General features: G+C 38.3%; 1 protein-coding gene across 1 annotated transcript in view; it reads right to left on the bottom strand.

The window, feature by feature from the left end:
* Positions 1-9,636, bottom strand: part of RASAL2 (RAS protein activator like 2) — a 188,110-nt gene that overhangs the window by 165,275 nt on the left and 13,199 nt on the right. The window contains exon 2 of the mRNA XM_037734999.1: positions 5,312-5,438. The gene's annotated coding sequence lies outside the window, so the exon portion shown is untranslated. The remainder of the gene's footprint in view (positions 1-5,311; positions 5,439-9,636) is intronic.

Genomic DNA, 9,636 nt, shown 5'->3' with positions numbered 1-9,636 from the left:
TTATTAGAGAGGTTGTGTTTTCCCCAATGTATGTTCTTGGCACCTTTGTTGAAAATGAGTTCACTGTACGTGTGTGGATCTGTTTCTGGGTTCTCTATTCTGTTCCATTGGTCTATGTGTCTGTTTTTGTACCTGTGCCATGCTATTTTGGTTACTATAGCTCTGTACTGTAATTTGAACTCAGGTAATGTGATTCCTCTAGTTTTGTTCCTTTTGCTCAGAATGACTTTGGCTATTTTGGGTCTTTTGTGGTTCCACATAAATTTTAGGATTGTTTTTTCTATTTATGTGAAGAATGTCATCAGTATTTTGATAGGAATTGCACTGAATTTGTTGACTGTTTTGGGCACTGTGGACATTATAACAACATTGATTCTTCCAACCCATGAACATGAAATATCTTTCCATTTTTTGCCATCCTCTTCAATATCTTTCATCAGTATTTTATAGTTTTCATTGTAGAGATGCTCACTTCTTTGGTTAATTCCTAGTTACTTAATTTTACTTGTGGCTCCTGTAAATGAGATTACTTTTTACATTTCTTTTTTCATATTGTTTACTGTTAACACATAGATATGCTACTGATTTTTGTATGCTGATTTTGTATCCTGCAACTTTACTGAATTTACCAGTCCTAATAGTTTTTTCATGGAGTCTTCAGGTTTTTGCAAACAGAAGATCATATCATCTGCAAACAAGGACAAACTGGCATCTTCCTTTCTAATTTGGATGTCCTTTATTTCCGTGTCTTGGCTGACTGCTCTAGCTATGACTTCCAGTACTATAACAAGTTAAGAGTGGTAAAAGTGCACATCCTTGTTATGTTCCAGATGTAAGAGGAAAGGCTTTCAGTTTTTCCACAGGCAAACTTTTAAAAAGAACTGTCTCCAATTGCTGTTTTGATTTCCTTACTTGTAACACGATCTTAACTCATTTCAGGGTTGTGCTGCCATACACCATTAAAACTGCAGTTCCTAAACTTACCAAATACCTTAATGTCGCTAAATCTAATGTGTGGTATTTGTTTTGTTTCATTTTTGAGACAAGGTGTCACTCCATCACCTAGGCTGGAGTGCAGTGACGTGATCTCAGCTCACTGTAGCCTCAACCTCCCAGGTTCAAGCAATCCTCTCACCTCAGCCTTCAGAGTAGCTAAGACTTCAGACGTGTGCCACCAAGCCTAGCTAATTTTTTTTGGGTGGGGGGATGGAGTCTTGCTCTGTTGCCCAGGCTGCAGTGCACAGGCACAATCTTGGCTCACTGCAACCTCCGCCTCCTAGGTTCAAGTGATTCTCCTGTCTCAGCTTTCCTAGTAGAATAGCTGGGATTACAGGCATGTGCCACCATGCCAGGCTAATTTTTTGTATTTTTAGTAGAGATGGGGTTTCACTGTGTTAGCCAGAGTGGTGTCGGTCTCCTGACTTTGTGATCCACCCACCTTGTCCTCCCAAAGTGCTGGTATTACAGGTATGAGGCACCACGCCTGGTTAATTTTTTTATTTTGTAGAGACAGGGTCTCACTATGTTGCCTAGGCTGGTCTCATACTTCTAGATTTAACTGATCCTCCTGCTTCAGCCTCCCAAAGTGCTAAGATTACAGGTGTGAGCCATCACACCTGGTCTAACGATTTTTGTTAGTCCTCATCTTAGTTGCCCTTTTGGTAGCATACAACAGAGTTGACTATATAGTTCTTAATCATCCTTACTATGTACTTCGTAATAGTATAGACCACTTACGTGACAGCACAATTTAGCTTGTTTTTCTTCTCTATATTTTAATTTTCTTTAAGCATAACACACATATGCTCAATGGATTATCACAAAGCGAATATACTTGTGTAAGTCCTACTCAAGTCAATAAACAGAACACTACTGGCACTCCAGAACTCACTTCTATATTTCTCCCAATCACTATTCATGCCTCCTCCCCAAAAGTAACCACCATCCTAATATGTAACACTATAGATTAGTTTTAACTGTTCTGGAGCTTCATATAAATGGAATAACATAGTATGTACTATTTTGTGTCTGTTCTTCAGTGAACTCTTTGATAAAATATCTGTTTAAGCCTCTTGTTCATTTTCTACTGGGAAGCACTTATATACACTAGATAAAAGCCCTTTGTTCATTACAGGTGTTGCAAATATATTATTCTACTCTGTGGTTTGCCTTTTCACTCTCTTAATGATGTATATGCAACCCAACACAAATTCTTTAACTTTATTTATTTATTTATTTTTTTAAGCTCATCAGCTATCATTAGTGTTAGTGCATTTTGTGTGTGGCCCAAGACAATTCTTCATCTGATGTTGCCCAGGGAAGCCGAAAGATTGGACATCACTTGCTTAAGAAATCTTTCTTTATCCAAGATCATGAGAATATCCTACATTATTTCTAGAAGTTTTATTGTATTACTACCTCTCTTGTTCAGATCTTGGAATTGATTTTGTGTATGGTAATAAGGTAGTGGTTAATTCCTCCTCATCCCCACACCCCTCCAAAAAGATATCTTATTGACCCAGCACCAATGACTGAAAAGATCATCTTTTCCCTTACTGCCCTGCAAGGGCACTCTTTGTCACACCAAATGTCCTTATATATACGGGATCACTTCAGGACTCTCCATTCTATTTCATGATTTATTTATTCTTCCACCAACACACTATTATACTTTTTTTTTTTTTTAGATGGAGTCTCGCTCTGTCACCAGGCTGGAGTGCAGTGGCCTGTTCTCGGCTCATTGCAACCTCCAACTCCCTTGTTCAAGTGATTCTCCTACCTCAGCCTCCTGAGTAGCTGGGATTACAGGCACGCGCCACCATGCCCAGTTAATTTTTTTTTTGTATTTTTAGTAGAGATGAGGTTTCACCATGTTGGCCAGGATGGTCTCGTTCTCCTGACCTTGTGATCCACCCATCTCGACCTCCCAAAGTGCAGGGATTAAAGGTGTGAGCCACTGGACTCGGCCTTTTTTTTTTTTTTTTTTGAGATGAAGTCTCTCTGTCACCCAGGCAAGAGTGCAGTAGCGCAGTATTGGCTGACTGCAACCTCCGCCCCCCGGGTTCAAGCAATTCTCCTGCCTCAGCTTCCTGAGTAGCTGGGACCACAGGCGCATGCCACCCACCATGGGATATTTAAATTTTTTTGTTTCCTGTTTATTGCTAGTATATAGAAATACAATCAATCTTTGTATACTAACTTATATTTTAGTTTCTATGTGTGTTCATCCTATCTTACTATCTTAAAAAATGTTCTAAGAGCAGAAATTTTATATTTCTTTTCATTCTTAGCTACTGGCATAGAATGTTACATATACAGCAATTATTCAATGAAATACTTAACAGCAGAAATTTTGGCTAAAGACAAATCACTTGGAGATAACAACAGGAAAACAGAACAATTATCTAATTCAAGATTAGACTGGTATGTAAGGAAGAACGGCTCTAGAAGTAGTGTTTTTCCACATAATATTTATGAGGATACCTTTTAGTGCAAACTTAGGACATTCGCTCTGAAAATGATTATGGACTGTCATGAGTCAGGATGGCTACCAGACTTGTTAAACACAAAAGATAAGTATTGGCTCTAGAGTAGACATTTTTGTCACCTTATCTTTGTCTTTGAGCCCAGTACCTTGAACACTGTAGATATTTAACAATTTCCTATATAGTTCTCTCTTCCATAACATTGTAATAATTCTTGAGACTATAGTTGTACAACAGTCAGGTCCAATGCAGTGGCTCGCGCTTGTAATCCCAGCACTGTGGGAGGCTGAGGCAGGTAGATCATGAGGCCAGAAGTTCGAGACCTGCCTGGCCAATTTGGTGAAACCTAGTCTCTACTAAACATACAAAAATTAGCCAGGCATGGTGGTGCATGTCTGTTGTCCCAGCTACTTGGGAGGCTGAGGCAGGAGAATTGCTTGAACTCAGGAGGCGGAAGCTATAGTGAATCGAGGTCACGCCACTGCACTCCAGCCTGGTCAACAGAGCAAGACTCAGTTTCAGAAAAAAAAAGTAAGACAATAGTCAACACGTCATTGCAAATAATTAAAGCAAAGGAATTGAAAGAAGGTGACTCTAAGCTAGTTTAACTCACAAAGAAGTTGGATGTAAAATATAAACAGTCTATAAAATGGTTACACCCAGACAGGTTTTTAGTAGAATTTAGGCCCACACCTAAGCTGGTTTCAACAAAACATGTTAAAGAAGTACAGTGGAAATAAGATGAGAGAAAAACTGACTTCTCCAAGGTGACTCCTTGGAAAGAAGTACTTGCTAACTCAACTAGTTTCTAGGAAAGCAACAACTATTTCAGAATAAAAAGAAAAATAACAGATTCAAATTCTGACCAAAAGTTTGGGGTTCCACTTAGAAATGAAGAAAAAGGCAACCTCTTCCAAAACCCCTAACCAAACCCTGATTTTAGAAAATATAACCAAAATTACAGAATTATCCATATTGATCACCATAGAGAAATAAATGATTCCATCTACTTACCAAATGTCAAAAGTCTATGGGTCACTAAGCAAATAATAACACAACAATGTAAAGCACCAAAAAAATCCTACTTTTCAAATTCCTTCATTATTCTATTTAATCTTAATTATGTTCTTTTAAAATTATCTGACCAGTCTGATTATTTAAATATCAATTATTAAAAATGAAAACATTTAACAGAATACATTTGGTAGGGAATAGAGAAAGAGCTAGCTGCTTTGATACTGACATTAACTCTTTGAGTATATAACAATGGAAGTAAGGTTTCTTTAGTAACCTTACTGGAAAAATGGAAGTAGGGTTTCTCCCTTCTGTCACCTACTCCAACCATAGTCCAGCATATTACTTTTGTGAGACATGCAAAATTAACTTAGCTAAATTAGCCTGATCTGATATTACACTGTACAACACAACACCAGTAGCCACCTGAAGAAGATATATCTAAACTCCTTAACACTAAGTTCCAACACATACCGGATCTCTTATGAACCTCAGTGCTTCAACAAGATCACCAAATACTCTCTCAAAATCTACAGATAAGCAATAAAACCAGAAGCAACACATTATCCCATCTGCCTAGGACTAAACGGCAACCTTATTAGTACTCATCTGAAGTCTATCTCTTTAAAACAACTTTGCTGTCAATCAGTTATAAAGAACAGAACTCTCTAATGGCCCCTAACTCTCAATGTGCCATTGATTTCAATGCATTTATTTAACAGGAAATGCAGGATGTTTTGTTTTACTCAGTAACAAGTCCATAAATTACAGGATAAAAGCTAGGAATTTATTTCCTTTTCATAGTAGCTTACCCAGTTTAGTGGAGCCCTCTGGTGGGTACTCGGGAAACTGACCCTCGGAAGGGACACTGACAGTTCTCCTCAGGCATCGCCCTTTGGTGCAATCTGTCTGCTGCTCCTGTCCCGCTTCCACAGGTATCTAGTTAACCAAAAGAAAAAGATGAAATTTAATAGTGAACTGACCATAACTACCTTCTGACTGAATAATGGTTTTAGTCAATGAAGACAGAAGTGTGTAACAAAGAGTAAGGCAGGAGAAATATAGATATAAAGTATATACAATGGTAAGGTATTACCAACTCCTTTACAGGAAGCTTTCCTTTAAAAAGAAAACTGAAACATCAGGAAAGGTGAGTATGCAAATGACACAAAGTATGTACAAATCATGACCAGGTGTGTACTTGCTCCTGGAAACAAAACACTCACACAAATAAAAGGTTCTTCTATATCAGAAACTGGTTCACAAGCTCCAATTTTGTTCAGTGTTAAATAAAATAAATGGAAATAAAAGTTGACCAGAAAGATTAAGCTTCAAAATTCTCTTAAAAGATTTTATTAAATAAAGGTATTAAAACCAACCAAATTTTCTTCAATTTTAGAACTGAGGACATAGACATAGTTAATAAATCACATTTTCAGTGGAAACTTGTACAGATACCATTTTCTTCCAAACGTCAGACTGTTTTTATAATCCTAAAAAGCATTTTTTCTGACATAATTTCAGAAACATATCAACTGGTTATGTGCATATGTGGAATGAGAACTATGAATAGTGAAAAAAAAAATCTAATGCCAATAACCACTTTAAAACTTACAAAGCAGGTTATCATTGTAGAGTAATGGGATGGCTCAAAGTTGTGGTTTGGCTTTGTTTTTTTTCCTAGTAATGCTAAGTATTCAGTAATGAGATTTTACTAGTAACTTTTATCAGAATTAAGTTCTGTGTGACATCCTAGAGCAGGGCGTGGTGGCTCATGCCTGTAATCCCAGCACTTCAGGAAGCTGAGGCAGGCAGATCAGGAAGTCAGGAATTCGAGATCAGTCTGGCCAACATGGTGAAACTCCATTTCTACTAAAAATACAAAAATTGGCCAGGCATGATGGTGGGTGCCTGTAATCCCAACTACTCGGGAGGCTGAGGCAGAAGAATGGCTTGAACCTGGGAGGTGGAGGTTGTGGTGAGCTGAGATCACACGACTGCACTCCAGCCTGGGTAATAACAGCAAAACTCCAACTCAAAAAAAAAAAGATTAAAAAAAAATTGCAACATCTTAAATAGTTTGAGAAAGTAATTAATCATAATTCCTAATTTATTATGGCTCCAATACTGCTTTCAATAAATTTCAGTAATAAAATACTGAGTTCTTATATGTGCAAGTCTAATGAATTTATATGTGTGACATTATGAGGGAGGCATTATTATTATCTCCTTTTTTTTAAATCTTTTTTTAGAGACAGGGTCTCGATATGTTGCCCAGGCTACAGTGCAGTGGCTATTCACAGGTGCAATCCCACTACTGATCAGCATAGGAGTTTTGACCTTCTCTGTTTCTAACCTGGGCCAGTTCACCCCTACTTAGGCAACCTGTTAGTCACCCACTCCTAGGAGGTCACCATATTGATGCTGAACTTAGTGCAGACAATCAATTAGCATAACGCACTACAGCCTAGAACTCCTGGGCTCAAGCAAACCTCCCACCTCAGCTTCCCGAGTAGCTGGGACTACAGGAATGTACCACCGCGCCTGGCTATTGTCTCCTTTTAAGAGATGGGAAATGAATGATTTATTTCTCCAAATGATTATAATGGACACGTAACACATCAATTGATCCAGCAAAACTGGGACAGATATAGGCTTAAGTGTACATGCCTTCTGCTTTGCTTCGGTAATCCAACTCCTATGACTCAGGTCAAGGAGATGATGGCAAGGAAAACTCTCTCTCTGTTACTGAGAATCTGAGGAGCAATTTCCTAATGCCTCCATAAGCACTTAAAATTTTCATACTCCTTATAGAACCTGCAATTCTCTCATTTCCTCATTACCATAACTATGGTTACTCTTTGCACACTGAGAAACTGAAGGGCAGAATTTAGAAATGTAAATTACAAAATTAAGCCAAGGCCAAACAATAGCATCAATAAAGACATGAACTCTTCCAAAAGTACTCTGTAATATAAAACTTCACAAACAGTAATCTAAGTCATCTGTCCCTTTCAGGATGGAAATTTTATTATCTCTACCTAAATAATTAAAAGCGTATCACCGATAGGTTTAAATGACTATCTCCTATTAAAAAAGGCAAAACATATCCTGTATCTGCCTTAAAAGTAGGAAGAATGAGAGTAAATTTGGAAAAAATAGTCTAGTTCTTTGAAGAAATAGTTGAATCTAAATAAATAAACTATTTGATAATAGTTCTAAAAATGCCTATTATCTTAAATAATAAAGGCCTAAACCATGCAGAAAAAAAGCAGGAGTTTTTTATGGTGTTTTAGGAGGAAATATTTTTTCTATGCAAATTTATAAAGGTCCTATCCAGGAAAAAGTAAGAATGGCCTCTATGAGGACATATTTTATCTCTGCAATATCAAAGGAGAGAATAAATACAATATAGCAAACTTATTTGGGCCTAAAATTCACTCAATTTTCTCCAAGTTTTAATGTAGACTCTTTAATTCCCAATATTTAAGCTTAAAATAGGATCAAAGGTTGTATTCAAAGTATCACTTTTAAAGGTTAGGCCATTTTACTCCTCATCCAGGATACAGGGAACATGATGTAACTTTTATTCTAAACTGCATTTTCTTAAGAATATTTTACTTTCTTTTTTTCTTCTTTTGTTTTTTTGAAACGGAGTCTTGCTCTTGTTACTCAGGCTGGAGTGCAATGGTGTGATCTTGGCTCACTCCAACCTCTGTTTCCCAAGTTCAAGTGATTCTCCTGCTTCAGCCTCCCAAGTACCTGGGATTACAGGCACATGCCACCATGCCCAACTAATTTTTTTCTATTTTTAGTAGAGACGGGGTTTCACAATGTTGGCCAGGCTGGTCTCAAACTCCTGACCTCAGGTGATCCACCCACCTCGGCCTCCCAAACTGCTGGGATTACAAGCTGTGAGCCACACTACAGATTGCTTCTTAGCTAAAATGTTAAAAAGATATTGATCTACTCCTTTAAAATTGGATAGAGCCTATTTCAAGTACTTTCAAATGACCCAAGCTGAAATGCACAAATCTTAGCATATAGCTAAGATAATCAGTTACACCCAAGCAATTTTCTCCATTCTGATTGTCCTAATTTAGTTTACTAGTTCATATTTACTTGTTTATACTGAATTGCTCATAAAAATTATGTATCTTCCAAGTTCTATAACATGAGAGTAAATTTTCTTTTTTTTTTTTTCCTTCTTCCTTGGCCTTGTAGCCTTATAATGAGGCTTCTTCTCTTCTTCTTTTGCCTCAATTAAAAAAAAATTGTCCGAGTGCAGTGGCTCACGCCTGTAATCCCAGCACTTTGGGAGGCCAAGATGGGTGGTGGATCACCTTAGGTCAGGAGTTAGAGACCTGCCTGAGCAACATGGTAAAACCCCGCCTCTACTAAATACAAAACATTAGCTGGGCGTGGTGATACATGCCTGTAATCCTAGCTACTTGGGAGGCTGAAGCAGAAGAATCACTTGAACCCGGGAGGTGGAGGTTGCAGTGAGTGCTGAGATTGCACCATTACACTCCAGCCTGGGCAAGAAAAGTGAAACTGTCTCCAAAAAAAAAAAAAAAAAACAAAAACCCAAGGCACAGTGGGGCTCCCATCTGTAATCTCAGCACTTTGGGAGGCCGAGGTGGGAGAATCTCGAGGCCAGAATTTCAAGACCCTGTGCGATATAGTAAGATGCCCATCTCTAAAAAAATTAAAAACAAAAATTAGCCAGCTGTAGTGGCGTGTACTGGTAGTCCCAGCTACTTGGAAGGCTGAAGCAGAAGGATCACTTAAGCACAGGAATCCAAGGCTGCCGTGAGCTATGAACACATCACTGTACTCCAGCCTGGGTGACAGAGACCCTGTCTCTCAAAAACAAACAAACAAACAAAACCAAGCACTTCAATTTCATTCCATTTTAGACAAAAAAAGTAGAAAAGGAGTAAATGCCTGTAATCCCAGCACTTTGGGAGGCCGAGGCGGGTGGATCACGAGGTCAAGAGATCGAGACCATCCTGGTCAACATGGTGAAACACCGTCTCTACTAAAAATACAAAAAATTAGCTGGGCATGGTGGCGCGTGCCTGTAATCCTAGCTACTCAGGAGGCTGAGGCAGGAGAATTGCCTGAACCCAGGAAG

This window comes from Cebus imitator, unplaced genomic scaffold (genome assembly GCF_001604975.1).
Source record: "Cebus imitator isolate Cc_AM_T3 unplaced genomic scaffold, Cebus_imitator-1.0 Scaffold702, whole genome shotgun sequence".
Lineage (NCBI taxonomy): Eukaryota > Metazoa > Chordata > Mammalia > Primates > Cebidae > Cebus > Cebus imitator.
This window is presented reverse-complemented; position numbering and strand designations above follow the sequence as displayed.